The sequence below is a fragment of the Harpegnathos saltator genome, unplaced genomic scaffold (genome assembly GCF_003227715.2).
Source record: "Harpegnathos saltator strain DR-91 unplaced genomic scaffold, Hsal_v8.6 scaffold79, whole genome shotgun sequence".
Classification (NCBI taxonomy): domain Eukaryota; kingdom Metazoa; phylum Arthropoda; class Insecta; order Hymenoptera; family Formicidae; genus Harpegnathos; species Harpegnathos saltator.
Window position 1 is genome coordinate 242,031 of NW_020230637.1, and position 23,215 is coordinate 265,245.

The 23,215-nt window shown below is 50.2% G+C and overlaps 1 protein-coding gene across 9 annotated transcripts in view; it reads left to right on the forward strand.

The window, feature by feature from the left end:
• The first annotated feature begins 488 nt into the window (after positions 1 to 488).
• unc-13 (protein unc13 homolog) overlaps positions 489 to 23,215 on the forward strand; it is a 115,111-nt gene continuing 92,384 nt past the window's right edge. For 7 of the 9 annotated variants that reach the window (XM_019840452.2, XM_025306595.1, XM_025306599.1 and 4 more), the window contains exon 1: positions 489 to 971. The gene's annotated coding sequence lies outside the window, so the exon portion shown is untranslated. The remainder of the gene's footprint in view (positions 972 to 23,215) is intronic. The other 2 variants (XM_025306598.1, XM_025306600.1) reach the window with 1 other exon arrangement.

Sequence of the window (23,215 nt, forward strand, 5' to 3'; positions counted from 1 at the left end):
CGAGGAACGGAAGGAAATTCTCACTCTCACTTTCTCTCTCCCTCTCTCTCTCTCTCTTTCTCTCTCTCTCTCTCTCTCTCCCTCCCTCTATCTCCTGCTTACGATTGAAGATACCGAGGATATTTAATTGGATACGTTAAGGGCCAGCATCGCACGAATGGATGATATCTCGTGACATATCTGGAGGAATAAGAGATAAAATCGCAGAGAGGCATCGCATCGCGCGCGCACGCGCGAGCGCGAGCGAGAGCGAGCGAGCGATTGAGAAGGAGCGACCGCTCGACAAAATCACGAACTGCTTTCACGCTGAGATCCGACGAGAGCGCTGATCGTCGCTGATAATTGCCGCTGCTATGATACTGATTACCTTCTGAATAATATTACTAATTCGTGGAGTGATTAAGAATTTACTGTTTGTTCCAAGTTTGAGAGATCTCTATATATATATTATATATATATATATATACACATATATCGACTATAAAAATCTCTATGAAAATCTATGTATACATATATCTACATATATGTATACGTGTAAATACGTTTACATGTACGTCGCTGACGAGAGTCATATGAAAAACGTACGGATGTACGAGCCGGCGGAAGGAGAGAGGAAAGGTGACGCTTAACGACCAAACGAATGTTGTCAATTACTACTTAATCGTCGTGTTGAAGTTTCGGCGTTCAATTATTATCGATGTTAAAGTTGGTTCATCCGTAGCGGCCCTGTTAAATCTACCTCTCTCTTTAAGTACCAACAACGAAAACTCGGAGAACGGCCTATATAAAAAAGAAAAAGAAATAAAAGAGAGAAAGGAGGGAAAGAGGAGGGAAGAGCCGTGATCTGTGTGCTAAGAGTGTGCTGTGCTCGGTCTCGACACGAGACCTCGACAATGATCGTACCTGGTTTGATAAGGTATTAAGTCTCCTCGCGTCGGGGAGCGCCGTTCTTCTCATCTCACGAAAGGAGGGTAAGCGAACTACTTGCTTTTCAATTTGCTCGAGCAGTTTCCATGGTGACAATTTTATATCCCGGGGCTACCTTTAACCCTTTCATCCGGGTGCGCCAAGTGAGGGAGGTCCAAGTTGGCCGTTTCCCGACACCCAACACACACACACACACACACACACACACACACACACACACATATACAGACACAAACGCGGGGACTCAACCGGTCGTCGGGCCCAAAGCTACTCTCGAATCATCCGCAGCGACGCGCAACCGCGAACGTTTCATAACGGATGAAGCGGGGGCGCATAAGGAGAAAGATCGTCCGAGAGCGAGCCGAAGGAGAAGTCGAAGAATGTGTGTCGGATTCGCCCAAGCCCCGTCGTCGTCCTCGTCGCCGAAAGGCTTAGCACTTCACCGTGTTACACTGGATTCACACGCTGTTACTCGCGCGCTGGCAGACAAGATTGACTCTGTCAATCCTCCGTCAAAACATTCTTCAGTGCTTTCGCGTCGGAACATCCACAGAGTACCCGTCATCGTCGCGTCCTCTGGGCACATTCCTAAAAAAAAAAATATTGACGGAGGATTGACGGACTGCTGTCAGCCGTCGTCTAGACGGATCATGTGAGTCCAGCCTTGTAGCGTGATCGCGCGACCGATGCTTCGGGAGGAGATTCGAACACGCGACGCTCTCGCGGTTCCCGCATACATCCGATGATCTTTAAAATTTGATAAAAACGATACCAGCTCACTTCTTTCTGTAATAATTCATTACTCCTTAAATTAGCAGAATGATGGCAAGTGGTTCTTGCCTAGAATTAATAATGGTGATAGCGAGTTTTTCAACCACTCAGCATAGTGCTGTTACGTTAGAAGGTTAATAAAAATAAATTTTTGTCTGTGATATTTTAGTACGGATATTAATCACTGCAAATGCAAGTGTAACTGTAAATCTATATATTTCTTAGATAATCGGAAATATAAATATGACTTATACCATTGTGATTAACTTGCGAATACATTTGCATTAGCGACATCAAACTATCAAGATAAGTTAGGTTAGGTTACAAGCATTGACACGTGCGCGGGCCTAGCACTGAGCGACAAGTTCTTCACAGCCGCCATCTGTACTGGTCTGATGGAACTGTACATTTTGACGACGATATTTCCTAAGATGAAATTTCGCGATTTCGTACTTTGAACTTAAATATCTCGGCTTACAGAGCACGTGGGACAAGAGTAAAGACAGTTTTGTTATGCAAGTCGACCCTAAGGAATCGACCGAGCCCACTTAGAACTCGATCAGATTAGCCGTTACGGCGGAACGATAATCTTGATTCAACTAATCAACTAATCCCCGAATCTAAACCTAAATCTCCGAATCAACTAATTGCTTCGCGTAAAGAGACACGGCTGGGTCTCATGGACGTCCCGTGCGCGTCGCGTCGCTCTCGCGTGCGAGATCCTGCCGTGTCTCTGCCGCGCGTCGGCGCCGCGTCGGCCCGATGTCGGTATCCGGCGTGCTCTCTCTCTCTCTCTCTCTCTCTCCTCTCTCTCTCTCTCTCTCTCTCTCCTCTGCTCCCTCTCTTTATTCGCTGTTGCAAAACCGGAGGACAGAACAAAACGGGGCGCGCCGATTACAGCAGCGCGCGCGTACAATAGCTCCTCACAATGGACTCGGTACAACGGCGTACATTTGTCGTTGTCATGCGCGCGCGTGTGCCCCGCTCCGGCGGGCGCTGTAACGTTTACGAACGAAAATAACATTTGCACAATGTGTCCATTGTTCTAAGAAAAATGCGAAGAACACCGACGCAATTTGTCGGGAAGCAGGTGCGAAGGATACGCGCATCGTGCGTAATAACCGCCGCCACGACTCGCCGCAGCGACGCGATTTTTCATATCGCTCGCTCTCTCTCTCTCTCTCTCTCTCTCTCTCTCTCTCTCTCTCTCTCTCTCTCTCTCTCTCTCCCTCTCTCTCTCTCCCTCTCTCTCTCTCTCTCTCTCTCTCTCTCTCTCTCTCTCTCTTTCCCTGTCTTTCTCGCGTTAAATTAATTACAAATTGGCCCATAGATCCTCTTAATGAGTCTCTAATTAATAAGGTGCGCCGTTTCACTCTCCAGCTGGCTGGATCGGATGCGCGAGAGAACCTCGCGATGAAAACGCGATATTCGCGATATTCGCTCTTCCTTTGTCACAAGCCCCGCGCGGACCCCTCCGCCGCGGGGCGGGAGGAAGCTCGGCGAGTTTTCCTGCGACTCGGTCGGCTACAATCGGCGCGTGGAAGCGGCCGTGGGCCGCTCGAGTTAACTCTTTAACGCCCGACTTTTTTATGAATGTTTTAAGAATAAGATTTGAGTTTTTTGAATTGAAATTATAAGTAGTGATAACCAGAAAAAATATCAGGATTTTATATTGTTTTTTTTTTATCGTTTGTTTTTTGTTTATTGGTAAATATGACTTGGATCCTAAGAGCATATACGAAATGAGCAACCTATACAGAGAAAAATGAAGGGTAATCTATACGACATAACTCTGACGATAGTCAGATCTGATAGCTTGACATTTTTGAGCTGAAACTTTACTATACTTGTGAATGAAGTTTATCATTCAGAGCGTCAAGCTTACTGTTTCAGAAGAATATCTTGTAGACCACCATTTAGACAGTCAATCGTCCCTTCATTCTTCGCCGCATAAAAAACTATAGATCCCCAGGTTTCCCCCGCCAAGTAGCTTGATTTCTTGATTTTCGTGTCCACCATATTGGATTCGCCATTTTGAATCTGTGTATTCTTTTAATTTCACATTTTGCATCTGAGAAAGTTTCCAAATGTATAAAATTATAGCAGATACCAATCTATTCATTTATAGCGCACTTCTAGATGTCAGTAACAATTGCTAACTATACCTACTTGAAATTTGACAAAACATGTTATCATTAAAACTGAGTTAAAAACGGACTAAACCGAATCTATACACCATTTTTTAGAAGAAGAATTCACCTTTACAGTGGTGCAAAGAAAACAAAAATATCTCCTGTCTTTACTAAGTTGTGGATTCTTAAATGCGTCTCTGGTAACTAAATAGTTACCAGTAGGCGTTAAAGAGTTAAATCGCGAGCGGCGCGAGCGGGACAAAGCGGCGAAACCGAACTCCGCTGCTCTTCTTCGCGCCGTTTTCGCCCCACGTCCCCACCATTCCTTTCGTCACCTTCCGCATCGTTGGTCTCAATTACACATCGGCTGGCTCGCAGTTCGGACCAGGGATGGAATTCGCTTTCCGTTACACGCGGGATGATCCCCCGCTCGTTTCCTCCGAATGCCGGCGACAAGGCGGAGCGGAGTAGCACTTAGCAAGACAGCCGGCTCTTCCGATCGACTTGATTCAATGCCCGCGAGGGTGACCTAATTCCGCGGCCGGTGAAGCTAGCGCACAGCCGAAGAAGATACGCGAGCCACGGAGGCGTGCAAATATGCGGCATCATCGGACCCGCCGTGAGACTCGCGCAATGCCGAGGGCCGGCGGAGGAAATACGCTCGAGGGAAGAATTTCCCGACACTCCGGAATCTCTTTTCTCTTCCTCCTTTCTTCTCCTCCTCCTCCTCCTCCTCCTCCTCCTCCTCCTCTTTCTTTTCTTATTCAGGGAACGCCATTTGGGTATCGGTCAGTTTGATGGAGAATCGGTGCTTCCGCCGACGGGCGTTTAATTTCCCCGCGAGAGAAAAGAAGAGAGAGAGAGAGAGAGAGAGAGGGGGGAGCGAGAGAGACAGAAAGAGAGTTGGCGACCCGAAGCGTGTGCGAAGACGCGTGCTGAGACACTTGTTGGCGCGCCTCTCCGTCGGCTCGCCGATGCGACGGAACAGCGTGTGTGCGTGTCCTGTCGAGAGCGCTCGTCGTTTCATCGGCTTCGATCTCAGCCTTGGCGTTTTATGCAAATCGAGCGACGAGCGGGCGCTTAATGTCGCGATATCGTGACGTCGTGACGAGTAATATGCAGATGAGCGGTTCCGAATCGAAAGACGGGGTGGTTGGAAAAGAAATACAACGTACCGAGCTCCCTCTCCTTTCCTTCCTCTCCGCAAAAGTACTGTTTGACTTTAATTACTACTTAGTCCACCGCGAGTCCGAGAGAGAGAGAGAGAGAGAGAGAGAGAGAGAGAGGGGGAAGCACGGAGGGACGGACGGACGCGGAGGCACCTCTCCGTGTGTTTCCCTCGGAGCGTCGACTGAATAATAACTGAAGCCGGACACAGTGCTTCTCGAGCGGCCGAGTGATCGATTCGCGGTCATTAGCGCGTAACAAACAGACCGGCGGACAAATCGACGCAATTTCAGCCGACCGACTAATTACGCCGCGCCGTTCGAACAAGCCGAACGATTCTCCCGTTCCGGGCTCGGCGTCGGTTTTTTCTCACCCCGTCAGAATTACCTGTCCTGTGCACCGCGACGTGTGCACATCCAGCACGGCGAAGGAGAAGAGAAGCGAGGACAGGGGAGAGACAGCGGGGGGCCGAATTACGACGAAAATCAAGACACAATGCGTGGCAATAGACGTGCCGGCGCGCGGCAGCCGTGTGGCATCGACGACGCGCCCATCGCGTTTATCGACCAAGACGCGACAAAGTGCGCGGGAGCGTAGGCGTCGGTTGCCGGTGCGAAAATTGAGTTGCCAACTCGTAACGACGTTAACGCCGCCGTCCGCTTGTATTTCCCGGCGTCGCCGGGCGTTTTCGCAGGCCCGATAAACGGCCGGTCATGTCGGCCCGGCGAATCGCGCTGGCACGGTCTGGCTTCTGGTCCTTCGAGTATTTACCGTCGGAAGAGAGAGAGTGAGAGAGAGAGAGAGAGAGAGAGAGAGAGAGAGATTCTTGGCGAAATATTCGAAATCGAATTTGCGCTCGCCGGCTATCGGCAGCCGCTCTCTATCCCCTGACCTCGTGCTTTAAATATTTGCAATCGATGCGAAGGGTTCACGAGTCGTTGACTTTTCTCCTACCTCTGCGTCGTTCTTTTCTGGCCCTCCCGCCCTCTTCCGTTCACCGATACGTCTCTCCTTGTCTCGCTCTCTTGTCTTCCTCTCTTGTTCTCTCTCTTGCTTCTTTCGCTCACCCGTCTCTCTTTCTTTCCCTCTCGTTCGCTGTCGGTTGGCCCTTTTCCTCTTACCCTAAACGTTCCTTCAGCGACCCGTTTGCACCCTCTCTCTCTCTCTCTCTCTCTCTCTCTCTCTCTCGCTCTCCCTTATCAGTCTTCTTGTAGCCGTCCGTCTCCCTCGCTCTACTCTCTGTCTCTTGTGTTCGACTTTCCTCCGTACCTTCTTCGATCACCAACCTGCTTTATCTGCTCCTCGCGCAGCCTCCACCCCGTTCTCTCGTCAATCGCTCGAGTCTACTCCAGAGTTCGGAAAAGCAGTCTCTCTCTCTCCCTCTCTCTTTCTCTCCCGTAACGTCAAGGCCGAGTTACTTTGGACGAGATGTGTGGGACGATATCGTCGCTCGCTCGCCGGAAGCGCAGGCAGACTGTGAACTTTTCGACTAACAGACATACACCGTACAAACGACATGTATATAATTCGCCCATCTTATATATATATATATATATATATATAATTCAAGAGCGACGCGAAATCTCTCGAGTGGCGTCGTCGATTAACAGCTACAAACCAGCCGGGTGGGTGAGGGGGGGGTTATTTTCACGGGAGCTCGCAAGCGCGCTCGCTGGCTCGCCTGCTCTCGCCCTCTCGCGCCCGCGAGAGAGTAATTCGAGGGCAGTCAGTCGGGTGAAATTCAATTCGCCGAGATACGGCAACGCGCGCGGGTCGAAGTCGGGAGTTTCATCGGGAGTAGCTCGTCCGCGGATGATAGGCGATCCCTAATCGGCGACAGGCACGTCGCGATAATTACAAAACGCCGCGCTGCATGGCGTCCGCTCCCTCGCCGCGGGGGAGCGACGAGCGACGTGCAAGCGCCGCAAAATAGCGTTTCGATCTTTCTGCCGCATGCAAGAGCGATTTCCGCCGACAATGCCGCGGAACTTAAGGGAACACGAGGGCCCTGTCGCGGACGTCTCGCGTCCGCCGCCGCGGAAACAACGCAGTCTCGCAGTCGCGTGGAGAAATAACTCATCCGGAGAATGGAAAAGCCTTTTTCTGCTTCCTCCAACTTGCGGCTACTTGGCCGTCCGCGCGCACGCTCGCGCTCCTGCCGCGCACAGTTTCTTCCCCCTTTCTTTCGCTTCTCCTCTATCTTCACCTTAAACAGTTACACCGGAACCTCAAAGATTCCCCGTAACTGTCGTCCTCTTTCATCGCCGGCTGTCTCAGCGGGATCGCGAACGACGACGACATCGTCGTCGTTCGCGATCCCTTCTTCCCGCGGAATGTCCGCGTTCGCTTCAGTTCGTTCCGAGTTTGACGTTATTTTTGCGACTTCACGAGGAGAATCGCCGAATTGGCGGCAGCTCGACAGAGTCGTGGCCTATTTTTCCTCTCCGGCTCATCGTTCTATCGCTCCCCCTCTCACACTCTCACACTCTCTCTCTCTCTCTCTCTCTCTCTCTCTCTCTCTCTCTCTCTCTCTCTCTCTCTCTCTCCTCCAGCCACCTCCGACGCCGCCGTCGTCGTCGTCGTCGCCTGTCCTCTCCGAGCGCGAATAAGCTAGCCGCGTATTCCGTAATTGCTCCTGCCGGAACACTTTCGTCGTAGAATAATCCGGCTCGGCCATCCCCCTTTATTTCACGCCGTGGCTCCGTCCATGAGCTCCGAGAGAGAGAGAGAGAGAGAGAGAGAGAGAGAGAGAGCGCCCGTCCTACTTGGGCGACAGGGCTGATCTCACGAACGCGCCGCGTTGCCCGAATTTCGGCCGCTATCTAACTCCGCAAAAACGGAAGCTGTCAGCCGAACGAGCGAACAAACGAGCGAGCGAGCGAACGGCCGGACGGACCGAGGGCGGTTCGTCAATGGTGTTCAATTAAACGGCGGCACCGACCGGCACACCGGAAAATCGCGTCGATTAGTTAAGGAAAAGCGTCACACGTCACACGTCGCACGTTCCAACAACGTGGCGCTGCAACAAGCAGGTTCAATTCGCAGCCATTTATCTCCGCGCGCGATACCCGCGGCTGCAACGCGCTTCCGCAGTAATATTTCGCGAATTCGGTATCCTGCGCCGCCATTGCGCCGACGACGACGACGACGACGACGACGACACTGCCGCGTTATTAAGGGCTTCCTCAAAGGCGGTGAACGTCTCGTTTAATGCGCGCGGCGATGCTAATTGTGAGTGTCCTCGCATCCTCAATTTCTCCGCGCCAGCCTCGAGAGGGAACTCTCCGCGCGTCGTTCCTCCTTTTGCCTCTCCCTCTTCCTCTGCCCCCTTCCCCCCTCTGTTGCGTGCGATACGCGCGTTTTACCTTTCCTAGTTTACAGTCCACAAATTCCGACGCGGATGGTTACGAGCGCCCGGCCATTGACGACCGTTTGATTTTTTTTCCATCAAAATATTTCACTGCTCTCCAGTATCAATAAAGAGCGGCGGGGGCGGGGGAGGGGGGGGAGGGAGGCGGCGTAACAGCGACGTATTTCAAAAATTCGTTATCACCCCGCCCTTCTTGTTTACCGCTCGCGTTGTGTACCATCCGCTTTTTCATCGACCTTCCTAAACGCCGCTTCCGCGTAACTACGTTGATCCCGCAGAGGCACAGATCGCCGCGGCGCGGCGGCGAGGGAAGAAGAGGGAAGGGCGCGGGGGAGAGGGAGGGCGTGTACATCGACGGTCGCGTATTACTTCGCAGCGTTAGCGACCGCACCTTCGCTATCGTGGTTTTACCGCTATCGCCGGCGAACGATACTGCGAACGAATCGCCGGCTGTATTATTATTCCGAATGAGAATTTTACGGTCGCCGCGGTCGCCACACGGCGATAGCCCACTTTCGCCGCCAGACGCTCGACTTCCACGCAGCGATTTCGCCGCTACCTGCATCGTGCCGTATCGAGCACACCGTATCGTAACGTATCGCGTCGCTTGCGGAAGGTCACGTCTCGCGCTTAGAGCGTATCGCCCCATATATATCCTCTTCAACCCTCTCCGCATCCCCGCGGCTCCTTCGCGACGTCCTCGGGGTCATGAATTTTGGACGCGCGTGTGGTCGTATTTCGTAGCGTAAGTTCTCGTACGGTACATAACGTCGTTTACCCGAATGACGACAAACTGCTCTTCGCATTTCCCGGCGTTCATTTGCCGTCCTTTGAATCACGAACGGTTGACTTGCGGGATAAACTTCACGATTCGCCAAGTCTCTCTCTCTCTCTCTCTCTCTCTCTCTCTCTCTCTCTCGTTTAGCAAGCCATCGATAAAGCATTCGTAACAATGTGTCCGGGAGGGTGATGGATTAATGACACACAGCGGCGCGTCGCGGCAGACGGCACAAAAGATATCGGCGCCGACGAAATTTCAATGTGCGCGTTGCGGCGAAATATAAACGGCGCGACTGTCGACGCGCCAGGTAGGGGAAATACGTTGACGTTTGAAAAGTATGCATTGATTTTACATTCGGCCATTCGCCGCGGCGTTCCGGCCATTGTACGGCCCGGCCGACAAATTTATCGCGCGCGCGAACGAAGCAGCGCGTTTACGGCGCGCCACAAATTCGACGCGCTTGAAATTCGCGAAATTGGCCGGAATTTACGACTCGCGACAATGGGCTGAAAAATGAGACACCCGGCTGATTATACGCCACGCAACATTGGTTTTTCTTTATTGTTGCCTCGTTTGTCGCCGCGCGACGTCCGATTCGTCCTTTCGCGGCAGGCGACAGGAGAAGGAGAGGGAATGAGAGGACGAGAAACAGAGAGAGAGAGAGAGAGAGAGAGAGATATGCACGTATTTAAATGAACAACCATCGAAAATATCGGTGTGCTACCTCGATACTTTCGACCGTATGAATACGCCAATAAAAAACGTATGTAGTCGCACGGATATGAAGATCCTTTCCGGACGACGCGTTCGCCGTAAATTCACTGAAAAATATAGTTGAATTAACTACAATCTCACTATATTTTATAGTTCATTTTGGCGTCAACTATATTTTTATAGTTCGTGGAACCTGCAAGATATAGTAGAATAAACACAAATATATAGTCAATGATTGTTTTAAATAAATTTAGTTTAGTTACTTTTACCACATGTATGGTAATTTCTCATTCACAAATACAGTGAGATTTAATATTCATGTAGTTACATCTGTCATCATTTATCAAATATTGACTATATAAAATAGCTACTTTACCTACCATTTTACACCTGTATTCATACAATAATTTTAGTTTAACTTACTATAATTCTTAGTAAAAATATTACATGATTGGTTATACTATGCCTATATCGCAATTATTACCGATATTATGGTAATGCTTACTATAAATATGATATTTCGGACTATAATTTAGTTACTATATCATTATAGTTCCAAATATCACATACTTTTCTCTCAGTGTCGGAGTCGACCGGGGGCGGACTCGCGGAAATGATAACAGCGCCGACTGCGAAGCCCGCGTGTACGCGAGTCCGCGCCGTGACAGCTGATTCTTGTATTTCCTCGGATTATCACGCTCCGATTTGACGTGACAGCATCGACACGGCCCGTTATCCAATTCGTCTTACGGAGCCCGCCAGTCGGGACAAAATGCGATTGAGCAGACAGAGAGAGAGATCGCGTATTTCGCATCGCGCGTCTTCCGCGCATCCACGTTGTGTCTCGAGATCGATGGCGTGCGCGCACGGAAATAAATCGAGAGATCAAAGGATTTTAGCACAGGCACGCCGCGTGCGGAGATTCCCCTTGCGTCCCTCGCCGCCTGTTCACTGTCATGCATTGTCCTCCTTCAGCCGACGTCGCTCGTTTCTCTTTTGCGATGTCGCTCTTGAGAGAGAACATGCGTTACCGTTGTTAACGAAATGAGCGATTACATCGCGGCGCGAGCAAGAACGATCGGCCTCGCTGTAATAAGATCACTCGCGGCCTCGAGGTCTCGAGAAAGGTGAGATACAACGAGAAGAGAGAGAAAGAGAGAGAGAGAGAGAGAGAGAGAGAGAGAGAGAGAGAGAGAGAGAGAGAAAACATGCGCGGCTCGAGTGGAAATTCCAGCTTCACGTTGACCCTACAAATTACATCGGAGCTTGGAGCATACTTTACAGGCTATTGTTTTAATTAGACACCGAATGTGAAACATTATTTAACGTGAAACATTATTTAACATTATTTGCTTATCTCGATATTCTATCTGTGCTTAACCTTTATCCTCACACTGAGAGAAAAGTATATGATATTTGGAACTATAATGATATAGTAACTAAATTATAGTCCGAAATATCATATTTATAGTAAGCATTACCATAATATCGGTAATAATTGCGATATAGGCATAGTATAACCAATCGTGTAATATTTTTACTAAGAATTATAGTAAGTTAAACTAAAATTATTGTATGAATACAGGTGTAAAATGGTAGGTAAAGTAACCCTTTTATATAGTCAATATTACCCGAATATTTGCTAAATGATGACAGATGTAACTGTATGAATATTAAATCTCACTATATTCGTGAATGAGAAATTATCATATATGTGGTAAAAGTAACTAAACAATTATTTCAGACAATCATTGACTATATATTTGTGTTTATTCTACTATATCTTGCAGGTTTCCACGAACTATAAAAATATGGTTGACGCCAAAATGAACTATAAAATATAGTGAGATTATAGTTAATTCAACTATATTTTTCTATCAGTGCAGTTTCAGTTAGCAATATGTTAATTGAACAGTTTAACATAGTATGCGGGGAATATTGCTGTAACAAAAAATATCAAATATCAAATAATTCAGAACGAGCCTGTCTCGAAGAGTCAACGCGGAGAAGGAACAACAAGTTTGCGGCACCCAAGTGTGGCGACAATCTGTGCAGCGTCGAGATTCTTCGTCGGTTCATCGAGTGCGTCGGAATTTTCCGGGCGAATGTAGGGCCAAAATTTCGACTGGGCTTCGCCCTCAGGCGGGGGCGGGGGCGGAGGCGAAAGCTGCGAGCCGCGTGGTCAGTGTCCACGAGAGACAGCGCGAAAGTACATCCTCCTATCTGGAGCGCGCGAGATAGCACCCCTCTCGGGCGTACGATTCTATCAGCGCGAGCTGCACTTTTCAATTACCTTTAACGTTGTTAGGTATCGATCCGAGGGGCGCCGCGCCAAGAGATAGCCGGCGTGCCGCGAAAATGGACATACGATGATGACGGTGATTACCCAGGATGAAAGGTCGGGAATTTGCGAAGAAACGGTATTACAGCCGCTCGTGGAGGACGCCGGGCTATCGATCAGAGTCGGGCAGAAGTATAATTGGAGGAAATTAGAAATCATTGATCATCCCGCCCGTTCCTGCGCGCGCGCGCGCGCGCGCGTGTGTGTGTGTATGTGTGTCTTATTAAAGACCGCGATTGTCGACGAGAAGAATAAGGTCTCGTGTGCGAACTTGGCCGCGCGCGTCCTTCGTGGAAATTCAATTTCCGTGACGCTTCGCGCTTGCGTGAGCTTCCTCATCCCGCGTGCACAATGCCGTTACAATAGGCACGTCGCGGAGGTTTTTCCGCCTTAATAACCGGCGTCGTGCGAAAATTGCCGTCGCCCGCATCGCGCGCAAGGAAAGACAGTCGGCGAGGGCCGTCCGCGCCGCCGCGAGGCTAGTTCGCGGAGTTGACGCTGATAACGGGGGATGATTAATCTCCCCCGCGGCCAGAAAAGCGGGAAGCGGTGATGCGGGAAGAGACCAAGAATCCCCCCACCACGTTATTACCGTGCTCGGTATCCGGGAGCGGCGAATTACACGGCGATAGGCGCGCCTCGCTTCGCGGATTTCAGCGCCCTTCGCTTCGCCTTGTGACGACGCCGCGAGGACATATTAGCGGAATTGCGGGATCGAGCTTTTCGCACGCCACACCCGCGCGCTTTTTGTCTTCGTTCCTCGTGTCGCGATATCGCGTCGCGAGGAACGCTTCGCGTGCCGCCGTTTAATGAGGCGACGCCGTTCTCGTTGCCGGCCGGCTCCGAGCTGCCGGAGAGAAAAATCGCGGCCACGCGATATCGCCCTGGCGATAAATGGCGCGAGCGAGCGCGCGCGCGCATGCAGGGTGAAGAGTGAAAATTAAAAACAACACGTTCTCGCGCTACTTTCGATGTTCCGGATGTGTTTTTATTTCCACCTCGGAAACGTCCGGAGCGACGCACTCTCATATCGTATCTGCCTTTTGTTATTTTCGCTCTTTTCGACGTTACGAGCGAGCGGCGAGAGAGAGAGAGAGAGAGAGAGAGAGATGCAACGCGATAAAACGGACAGTAATAGCCTAAACCCTCCTCTCATTCTCGCCCCTCTCCGCCACCCGCCGAACCGCTCGCTCTCGTCGCTTGTTTTTTCTACCTTTCGTTTTTATCATTTCGATTTGTCCTCGCGATTTAACTCGCCATTCGCACGCGGCCGCGATTCTGCACGAGCGCGTAAATCCCACCATGCGCCAAAGTACCGCGATCCCGTGAGGATATCGCGCCGGGTGCCGCCGGTTAGGTACTTGCCGGATGAAATTCAATCGCGGCCGCTTCTCCGGCGCGGCCGTCCGCCCGAGAACGTCTGTCTCTCCTTCGCGCCGCGCTCCGGCAATGCAGACCAGAGATGCGCCGCCATAACAAGATTATAAAATACGTTTCTGCACGCGACAGCACATTCTCCACTTACTCGTCCGATTTTTCCGCACGTAAGCGACAATGTCGGAGACATGTGCGGGCGAAAGAGACGCGAAAGAGAAGCAAGACGGAGAAAGAGGGGGCAGGGGGGAGAGAGAGAGAGAGAGAGACATGCGAGCCGACGAAATTTACCGTCGCTCCACCAGCTGGTTGACCGCGTGCAATCCGCCTCTCGTATTTCCTGCCGCGAGCTCTCCCTGGTGATTTATCGCGATCGTCTCGCGGGGAAAATTCCCGATGCAGGCACGCTCAGGGAGTATCTTGCGGATGCATCGCGCCGGTGATCGATCGATGCCTCGTCGCGCCTTTCCCCGTCACGTCGGCCGCAGGGAACTCCTGCGGCCAGCCGCGAACAATATACACCTGCCAGCCATTCGGCGGAGCCGAGCCACGTAGGCAAACGCGAGCGACTCGTGTGTAACGCATTGTCGCGCACAATGAGGCACACACTAAAGTGACCTTACAGTTCATGACCGCCGGAACTGATGGAGGCGCGGTTACGCGGTAACAACACATGCCGTCGCGACCGGACGCGGCGCGTCCGCCGCGGGCGGATCGACGCGGATATTCGACGGTTGATGGTCAGCATTACCGTGACGTTGTACCGTGTCTTACGCAGCGAGTATCTTGCAAAGTAGCGGGCGGGAGCGAGAGTTTGGATGGATTTCAGGGCGGAAAACTGGACGCGTGAGAAATGACTCGTTTATTCAGCCGAGTGATCGCCATTCTTTTTCGTTCTTCGACGGTGTGCGTCTATACATTTGGAAGCGCTGCTATGAAACCAGATCGGTTACGACAACCTTGAGAAACCCATCAAAAGTATTGTACTTACACTGATAGAAAAATATAGTTGAATTAACTATAATCTCACTATATCGTATAGTTCATTTTGGCGTCAAGCATATTTTTATAGTTCGTGGAAACCTGCAAGATATAGTAGAATAAACACAAATATATAGTCAATGATTGTCTGAAATAATTGTTTAGTTACTTTTACCACATATATGGTAATTTCTCATTCACAAATATAGTGAGATTTAATATTCATATAGTTACATCTGTCATCATTTAGCGAATATTCTGGTAATATTGACTATATAAAATAGCTACTTTACCTACCATTTTACACCTGTATTCATACCATAATTTTAGTTTAACTATAATTCTTAGTAAAAATATTACATGATTGGTTATACTATGTCTATATCGCAATTATTACCGATATTATGGTAATACTTGCTATAAATATGATATTTCGGACTATAATTTAATTACTATATCATTATAGTTCCAAATATCATATACTTTTCTCTCAGTGTACTCAATATAATTTTAAAGTTGTAAAAAAAATATAAGGGTAGCAATTGTCATCATAAAGTGCATAATCACGTGCACAGACGAGATTGCGGATGAAGAGTCGCTTCCACCGCGGCCGATCGAGAACGATCCGCGGATCGCGGTGGAGGATACACCTACGCGCTGGGAAAATTGCAATTTCATTACCGTATCTTTAGCGACTCGATTGTCGGTCCAGTGCAGTACTCATTGTAACTCGCGTTCGTTTTTTCGCGCTACCCCCATTTATTCCCGGCGCAATTTAGCAGGCTCGCGTTGACGATGTGGGTGCTCTTCGCGAATTTTACAGCGACAATTGCAATCCCACGCACATACACACACATGCGCAGACTCGCGCGCGTTACCTCTCTCACTTCCCTCTCGTTTTCACGGAGAAAGTCTGCAGAAACCCCGCACAAACGAGAATATTTCGCAAGCGCCGCGGCTGCGCGGCGCGCGCAGAATTATCGTCTTTATTATAACCGCGTTGTACACATACACAAACATACACACACATACACACACACAAAAGGGCTAAATGTGCGCGCATATCCCGTACGAGTGAACGGGAGAGAGCTTTTGTATGCTCGAGTGACAGTCCGCGTAGTTGGAAGTTTTGCGACATAACTGGAGGAAATGCACACGCACGCAGGAAGGGACCGCGTTGCATAAAGAGCCTTTGCACATAATGAAACTATGCAGACAACGCGCAGAATTCTTGTAAGTCCGCGAACAGGAATGGTTCTCTCGCGGTTTAAGTGAGTTACGTCGCGAGGGTGCGCCTTGCGAAATTTCGCTCGCGAATTTAACCGGCCGCAAGCCGCAGAATTATTTCGCCACGCGACATCGTGTTAAATATATGTGCACACTTATATGTGTGTGTGTGTGTGTGTGTGTGTGTGTAAAATACATATATACATGTATATGTAAGTATGTGTGCGTATCGCGAGCATTTATCGATTTTTCAATAATTCCTGATAATTGATAATTCACCTGCGGCGCGGCGGTGAGAAATCTAATGAAAATAACCAATAAACGAGCTCAACAACGTTAGTAACCGGTGAACACCAGCGCGACGCGTTTTCAATGGTTGACGAAACGAAAATTACGAAACAATTGCTGCATTTATTAGCCGCTGCTCTATGCGGCTCATTATTATTTCTCCGCTCGGGTCGCGTTTGTGCAGCGAGTGCGCGAGTGCGCGTACACTAACCCGAGTACACAAAGCGAAATAACGCGGCACGTGGAATGGAATCGTGAAACCCCGTGAAAAATTCACGCTTGTTGTCGCGCCGCTAATTAAAGAAATAGTCGAGCCAATTAATATCATTAATTTGGTTCGGCTCCCACCCACTTCGGTTTCGACCACGCCGCGCGCCACCACGCGGCTGACACGCAACTTGCAGTCCCAGGATAAAGGACACGATTGCGCTCTCGCGAGAGTAAAGCCGAATCTCTCATCGCGAGCGAGCCATCGATCTTACGATCTTACGATCTTACGGCGCGGCGTGTCTCGTGTCAATTCGAAGGATACGCTACAAGGTGGCTAATAAATTGCGGAGCGCGCTATGAATGCCGCGCAAGGACGCACGTTTCGGCTCCAGCTCGCGCGACCTGGCAAGCTTTCGCGTGGGCGAGAGACGCGCGCACGACTAACTCGGACACAAGCGGCAAAATTTTAACGAAATCGCGCAAACTGTGTCGCGCGCGCGCGTATTTTTCTATCGTAAATACCATTCCACTGCGCGCGGCTTCCGCGAAGATAAATATTGAACGTGTAAAATTGCCTTCTTCTCCTTTTGTAGCCGTTGTCCGAGAGCGAGTTGTCGGAGAGACGGAGCTTACCTGTGAATAGGCGCGAGCGAGCGAACGAGCTTCCGTTATTTGAGAATTCCCCGGATACTGCGCGCGATCTTGCAAAATTCGCCACGGGGGTCTGGCGTGAAATTTTCCGCTCGCGCTCGAGCGGGCGTTTTATATAACACATACATAAATTACCACACGTTGGCGCACGCGTCGGTGCGCCGTGACAATTTATATTTCCATTGAAACCGAAGCGACCGCGAGCCGGAGCTCAGGGAGGAGCCGCAAATTTTCCTCTTATTTCAAAATTCCGACGAAGCCGACGAGAGAACCTCTCCCTCCCGCGAGTGTACGGGGATACGCGCGAACCTGCCCACCACGTCCCCGGGCTATTCAAAATAACTCCCAGGCAGTAATTCTTCCGGGACCATAGTCAATATTTTCCTCCTTCACTCGCCGACGTATCCCGAGTATGAGACTGCCGCAGATCGGAATCCAGATTAAACGGAATCCCTGAATTAGCGCGTGCCTTCCAGGGTCGTGCTTATTGCCTCACGAGGTGCCTATTGAGGTAAGAAAGGGGCCGGCGGTCGGTAGGCGATACCGGATCGATCGATTGTTCAAATAAAGAAGCCGGCGGCTTCTGATTGACATCGCGGCGTAACAATAACGACGCGACCGGAATATATATTCACCGCGGAGCGGTGAACGGGAGCGAGACGGGGGAGTTTCTCGCATACTTCCTCGCGGAGGGAGGAGTAAGCAGGAAAGAGGGAGAGGGAGAACCCCAGCGATACGAACGCGGGCTGCATGTCACTGCGATATCTTGCGGAACTTCCGCTCCCTCGTTCATTGCTCCTTCGGAGCTCTCTGTCCATGTAATATTCACGACTCTGATACTTGAAGCGTTCGGGAGTAGGCTTTTGGGATTATCCCAGGTGCAATCCTGCTTCTAACCACTTACGGCCCGCGCGATACTTAGATTTTCCTTCGCGCCGCATACGCGGTTCTTTGCGTTACATTGTACATACGTTACGTTGTACATACACGGTTACTTCGCCAAACAACGTTGATCTTCTTTCTCTCTTTTTTCTCTCTCTCTCCCTCCCCCTCTCTCTCTCTTTCTCTCTCTCTCTCTCTCTCTCTCTCTCTCTCTCTCTCTCTTTCTCGCAATGTAGTAAACAGTTTCCTCTCACGGTGGAAAACTTCCGTCTTCGCGACTTCGTTCAGCGCCTAGTTCAGTGCCTAGGTGCCGCTTTCAGCTTTTTCTCCTTCGTTTTCATCCCTCGCCGCTTTTGCCCGAAAGCGCGCAGATCGCACTGCGATTCCTCCTCCGCTTCCTTTCCCTCTCATCTTTTTCTCCCTCCCTTCCTTCTTTTTTCGAAATACTTTCCTTTTGTAGGCTTCCCGTATTTAATACACCGTCTCTAACTCGCTTGGAGAGAGAGAGAGAGAGAGAGAGAGAGAGAGAGAGAGAGAGAGGGAGAATTCTAAGCTTTAAGCCGATAATAACGGCTCTCCTCTCTCTCTCTCTCTCTCTCTCTCTCTCCCTAATTCTCTCTCTCCCTCTCTGCGTTGTGGTTCTTACGCGCGCGGTGAGTAAATTTAATCGTGTCTCGCCCTCTCGCGAGGTGTTTCGCCGGCACTCGAAGTAGTCGGACGAAAAAGCACGATTGCGCGATCGCGAGTCAAGATAGCGCGGCCGACATTATTGCGCCCGACGGATATTGAGCGCCACCCCGTAATCTCTCCATTTGAGCATCCAGCGCGCGGCCTTGCTGCCGGGCTGAGGGACTTGGCCAGGGGACCAGGGGGCAATCGAGCCGCTAATTCGACTCGAGCACGTAGCTTACCGAATGAGACCGTCCGTCCGTTTGTCCGTTCGTGCGTCTGTCCATCCGTTCATTCATTCGCTGATCCGTTAATATGCTTATGGTCTCCGGCCGCCACCCTACCCCGGATCGCGATCGTAAAATCTAATTTGAAGGCGAGAAGAGGCTCCTTTTACGAGAGACTCGTGTTCCTCATATATCGATCCCGATGAACGGCCGATAAACGTAGCAGCGGTACGCGCCGTTGCGTCGCGCGACGACGCTAACGTCGACGCTGACGCCAGCGCTCGCTCGTTCGCCTGCTCATTAGGGAAATTAAAAAGAAGACACGTCGGCGGGGGAGAGTTGCGAGAGAGGGTGACATCAGCGAGAGAGAGAGAGAGAGAGAGAGAGAGAGAGAGAGAGAGAGAAAGAGTCGACTTTTATCACCGGCCGCGTCTCTCCTCCATCCCCCGGATTCCTCGTTGCCTCACCTTCTCCCTCCCTCTCTCTCTCTCTCTCTTCCGCCGCCATTGAGCCTTGCTCTCATAACCGGTCGTGCTCGCGTGTTTTGCTCCCCCTTGCGCGCTGAGGTCGTTACGTCGGCGGGAAGAACATCGTTTACCGCGGCCGTGGTCTCAGAAGTAAAGTTCAGCGGCCGGCAAGTACTTTCGGCTCGTAGCTCGCAAGTTGGTCGCTCGAGGTGAGTCGGCCAGCTGCGTTCGCTTAATCGATCCGCCACGTCGACACACGAACCGACTGACGCCGAGATCTTCGACAGGTGATCCACCATCGCAATCTGGCCGGGACGAAAGGGTTCACTCTCGCGTGTTGAGGCGAAGTTCAACGGTCTCGTCGTTCCGGCCCGGGGGCTTCGCGTTGTGCACGTGAACTTTCTCGGGCTTTCCCTCTCTCTCTCTCTCTCTCTCTCTCTCTCTCTCTCTCTCTCTCTCTCTCTCTCTCTCTCTCTCTCTCTCTCTCTCTCTCTCTCTCTCTCTCTCTCTCTCTCTCGGCTTAGCCGGCTAAGCGAGCGAGGGGGAAGCGCGTCTGCGCCATCGCGCGAAACAAAATCGATTACCGGGATTAAGCCGGCTCGGTCCCGCGTGATTTCGGACACGGCGAACTTCGGGATCGTTATTACAACGGCGGAAGTTGCGGGGAACGGTGCGAGCTCGCTCGGCCGTTCTCACGAAGCCTAAGGTGAATGTGGAGTTTCGACTCTCCCGAATTCTCTCTGCTGGCGAGCGAGCTCGAACGCGGCCGCTTTACGTCAATCTTCGCCGCGACTCGTTATTTTTCTTGCCGTTTCGCTGCCTCGTCAAGCGTGAAGCGCCGTAAAGACGAACGCCGAAGTCGAAATATGTTCGACGCCGCACATATGAAGCAGCCGTTTAAACGTCGGGAGCCAGCTCGATAAGACCGTTTTCTCCGCGTCGCGCTCGGTCTCCGCTCGCCGGCGAGAGAGAGAGAGAATGATCGATGGCGAGAGAAGCCCGTGCTCGAAGCGTTGCGTTTTATCTCCGTCGTTCGGCGCGAATCGATACGGGGGCTAAGCTAGCGGAGAAACTAGCGGAATATACCGTCGCCGCGCTGGTCCGACCAGGGTCAAACCAGACTCGGGTCCCGCTCGTTTATCGGCGCAGCACGCGGAGCCAAGAAGTGGACGGCAATGGTGGAGGGACGAAAACTAGTTGTTCCGTTGGTTGCTCGTTCCGAAACACCAGGGACAGAGTAATGGACTGGCCACGTTCAGAAGTGTTTCCTATACATATATATGCACACATACATACATACATACACACATACATACACATATATGTATATATATACAGGGTGCTAAATTTCAAACGTAGTAGATAAAAAAATCTCGAAAACTATGAAAGATATTGGAAAAAGCTAAAACACGCGTTCCATGATTTCGAAGGGGAAAGAGAATGGCACAATCAGGCTTTTATTTGGAGGGCATTTTCAAGGTAAGTTGAAGGTCAACTTCATTTTTTTAAATAGGAAGCCCAATTTTTTATTATATCTTCTTTCTCCACCAATTAATTTGAACAGCTTTTGTCTGAAACATTTTTTTTATTTGCCTAATATTTTTTTAAATACTGAAGGGAAACTTGGTAACTTTTTCAACATTTAACTTACGATATCTCGCTAACTATTCGTCGAAGGAAAAGATAGTATTAGACTTGTTTACTTTATTTACTGTCAGGAATATATCACTATAACTTTTGTTAACTTATCGACCTTTGGAAATTTCAAAATTATTGAATTAACAAAAGTTAGGGCACTGTTATAGCAATATATTCTTAATAGTAAATAAAGTCTGATACTATTTTTTTCTTTCGACGAATAGTTAGCGAGATATCGTAAGTTAAATGTTGAAAAAGTTACCAAGTTTTCCTTAAATATTCCAAAAAATATTAAGCAAATAGACAAATGTTTCAGACAAAAGTTGTTAAAATTAATTGGTAGAAAAAGAGGATACAATAAAAAATTAGGCTTTCCATTGAAAAAAAATTAAGTTGACCTTCAATTGACCTTGAAAGTCCCCTCCAAATAAAAAGCCGATAATGCCATTCTCTTTCCCCTTCGAAATCATGAAACACGTGTTTCAGCTTTTTCTAATATCTTTCATAGTTTTCCAGATTTTTCATCTGTTACATTTGAAATTTAACACCCTGTATTTATATATATATATATATAATAGAGAGAGTGAGAAGAGAAGGGGAACACACACACGCACACACACGGACAATTCGCCGACATCGATCGGAGACCAATTAAATCCAAACGAGAGACAACGAGCTCATTCCTCTGTTCGCGGTAGTGGCCACCATTGCCTTCCGAATGCCGCGTAGAAGTGATCGTCTGGCCTGGCCTCACGAAAACGCAGCAGGAATCCCTCGCCTGCAGATTCCTCACGGAGGAGAATCGCGTACTTGTTGAGTCTCCGGTCTGAGAGGGTCGGACAGCAATTTCGAGTAAACAGACTTGCACGAAGGCAACGGGGGAGTATTAAAGAATAGAAGCTGCGAGGCGGGGCGTTGAACCTTGCAGAGGCACGCCTGTGCTGGCCAGCGTTTCTTCCGTGCGCTCCAATTCGCTCCGATGCCGCGGCGATTGTCCCGCTTACGAGGGACAATTTGGGAACGTTAATTGTGCTATCGAGTGTTTGTTAATACTCGAAGATCGGAGATAATTGATGTGCGCGCGCGCGCTGACGAGCGAGATTTGGTAAATAAGTCACGACTTACGCGAGCAGCGAATTATCGCTTCATCCATCTTGCAAGAGCCGTCGTTGCTCCGCCGAACTTGGAATCCGAGGCTTCGCCGGATGATTTAGGAATTCAAGGCCGCAAGTTCCTTCCAGGATCCTTCCTCCGCGAGCGGGCGAATAGGTTAGCGGTACACAAAGCAGGATCGATCCGCCCCCTGCCTATCCCCCCCCCCACCCCGCTCGCCTTTCTACGCGCCGTCCGAGGTCGTCTTCTCCTCCGCTCGATCCTCCGGAATTCCACCCCGGCTAAGTAACTGCCCTCGTCGCCCTCGTCGAAAGAAATGAGCGACCTGATTAATCCTCGCGATCGCCCCTCCGGTCGACTTCGGTCTCGTCGTCGTCGTCGCCGCCGACGACGTCTAGGCGAAGCCGTCGTTTCCCCGCTGTCATGGCTGTTTCAAGCCCGACGCCCATTTAAATCCGTCGAGCGTTATTTACCCGACACAACACGTCGCTTCCAACTTGGGTCCAAGCGAACACACCCGTCGTGTGTGTGTGTGTGTGTAACATACATAGCTCGCGTTAACATACTCGTATCCTTCGAGCAATATTATCGCGCAAAATGGCGCGACGATAATTATCCCCTGTCCCTCTCTTGCCCTCTTATTCCCTCTTTCTCGGTTAAATGAACGCGTGGGACGCGCGCGAGGCGACGTGAGGGACCAGAACGGGCATGCTGTCGACTTGCGCGCGAATGGAAATTCGACGGTGATCTGCGCCGGACACCTTGATTGAATTAATTGCAAGAACGTGGATTATTCAGTCGCGCACCCTGGACGCGCGCGTCCAGCGCGTCGAACTGAACACAAGACAAGTGGACCGAGCACTTTGTCATGCCGGACCGTTTGAAAGTTTTAACACCTCTCGGCCGAATCGCTGCGCCTGAGCGAAGCGCACTTTAATTCCGCTCTCGTTAGCGGCGAGACCGACGCGGAAATTAATTAATGACGTTTACGGGTAGGATAACAACGACTGCCGGCGGCTTCCCGAGCGCCCCGTCGAGCGTGACGAAAGAGAAATGAACTCGTTTTCTCCCTCTCTCTCTCTCTCTCTCTCTCTCTCGCGCGCGCGCGCTTGCCAAGGAGGGAAGGTATTCAAACCAATTTGGAACGTTAAAACACCGTTGTCACATGGACAATGGCGATTCGGCGATCCGAGCGATCCTGCGCGCGATCAGTATTCGTTAGCTGTGCATCCGTCAAACTGCTGAATAAATATTGAATTTCCGTTCTCATTTCTCCTTCCCTCCT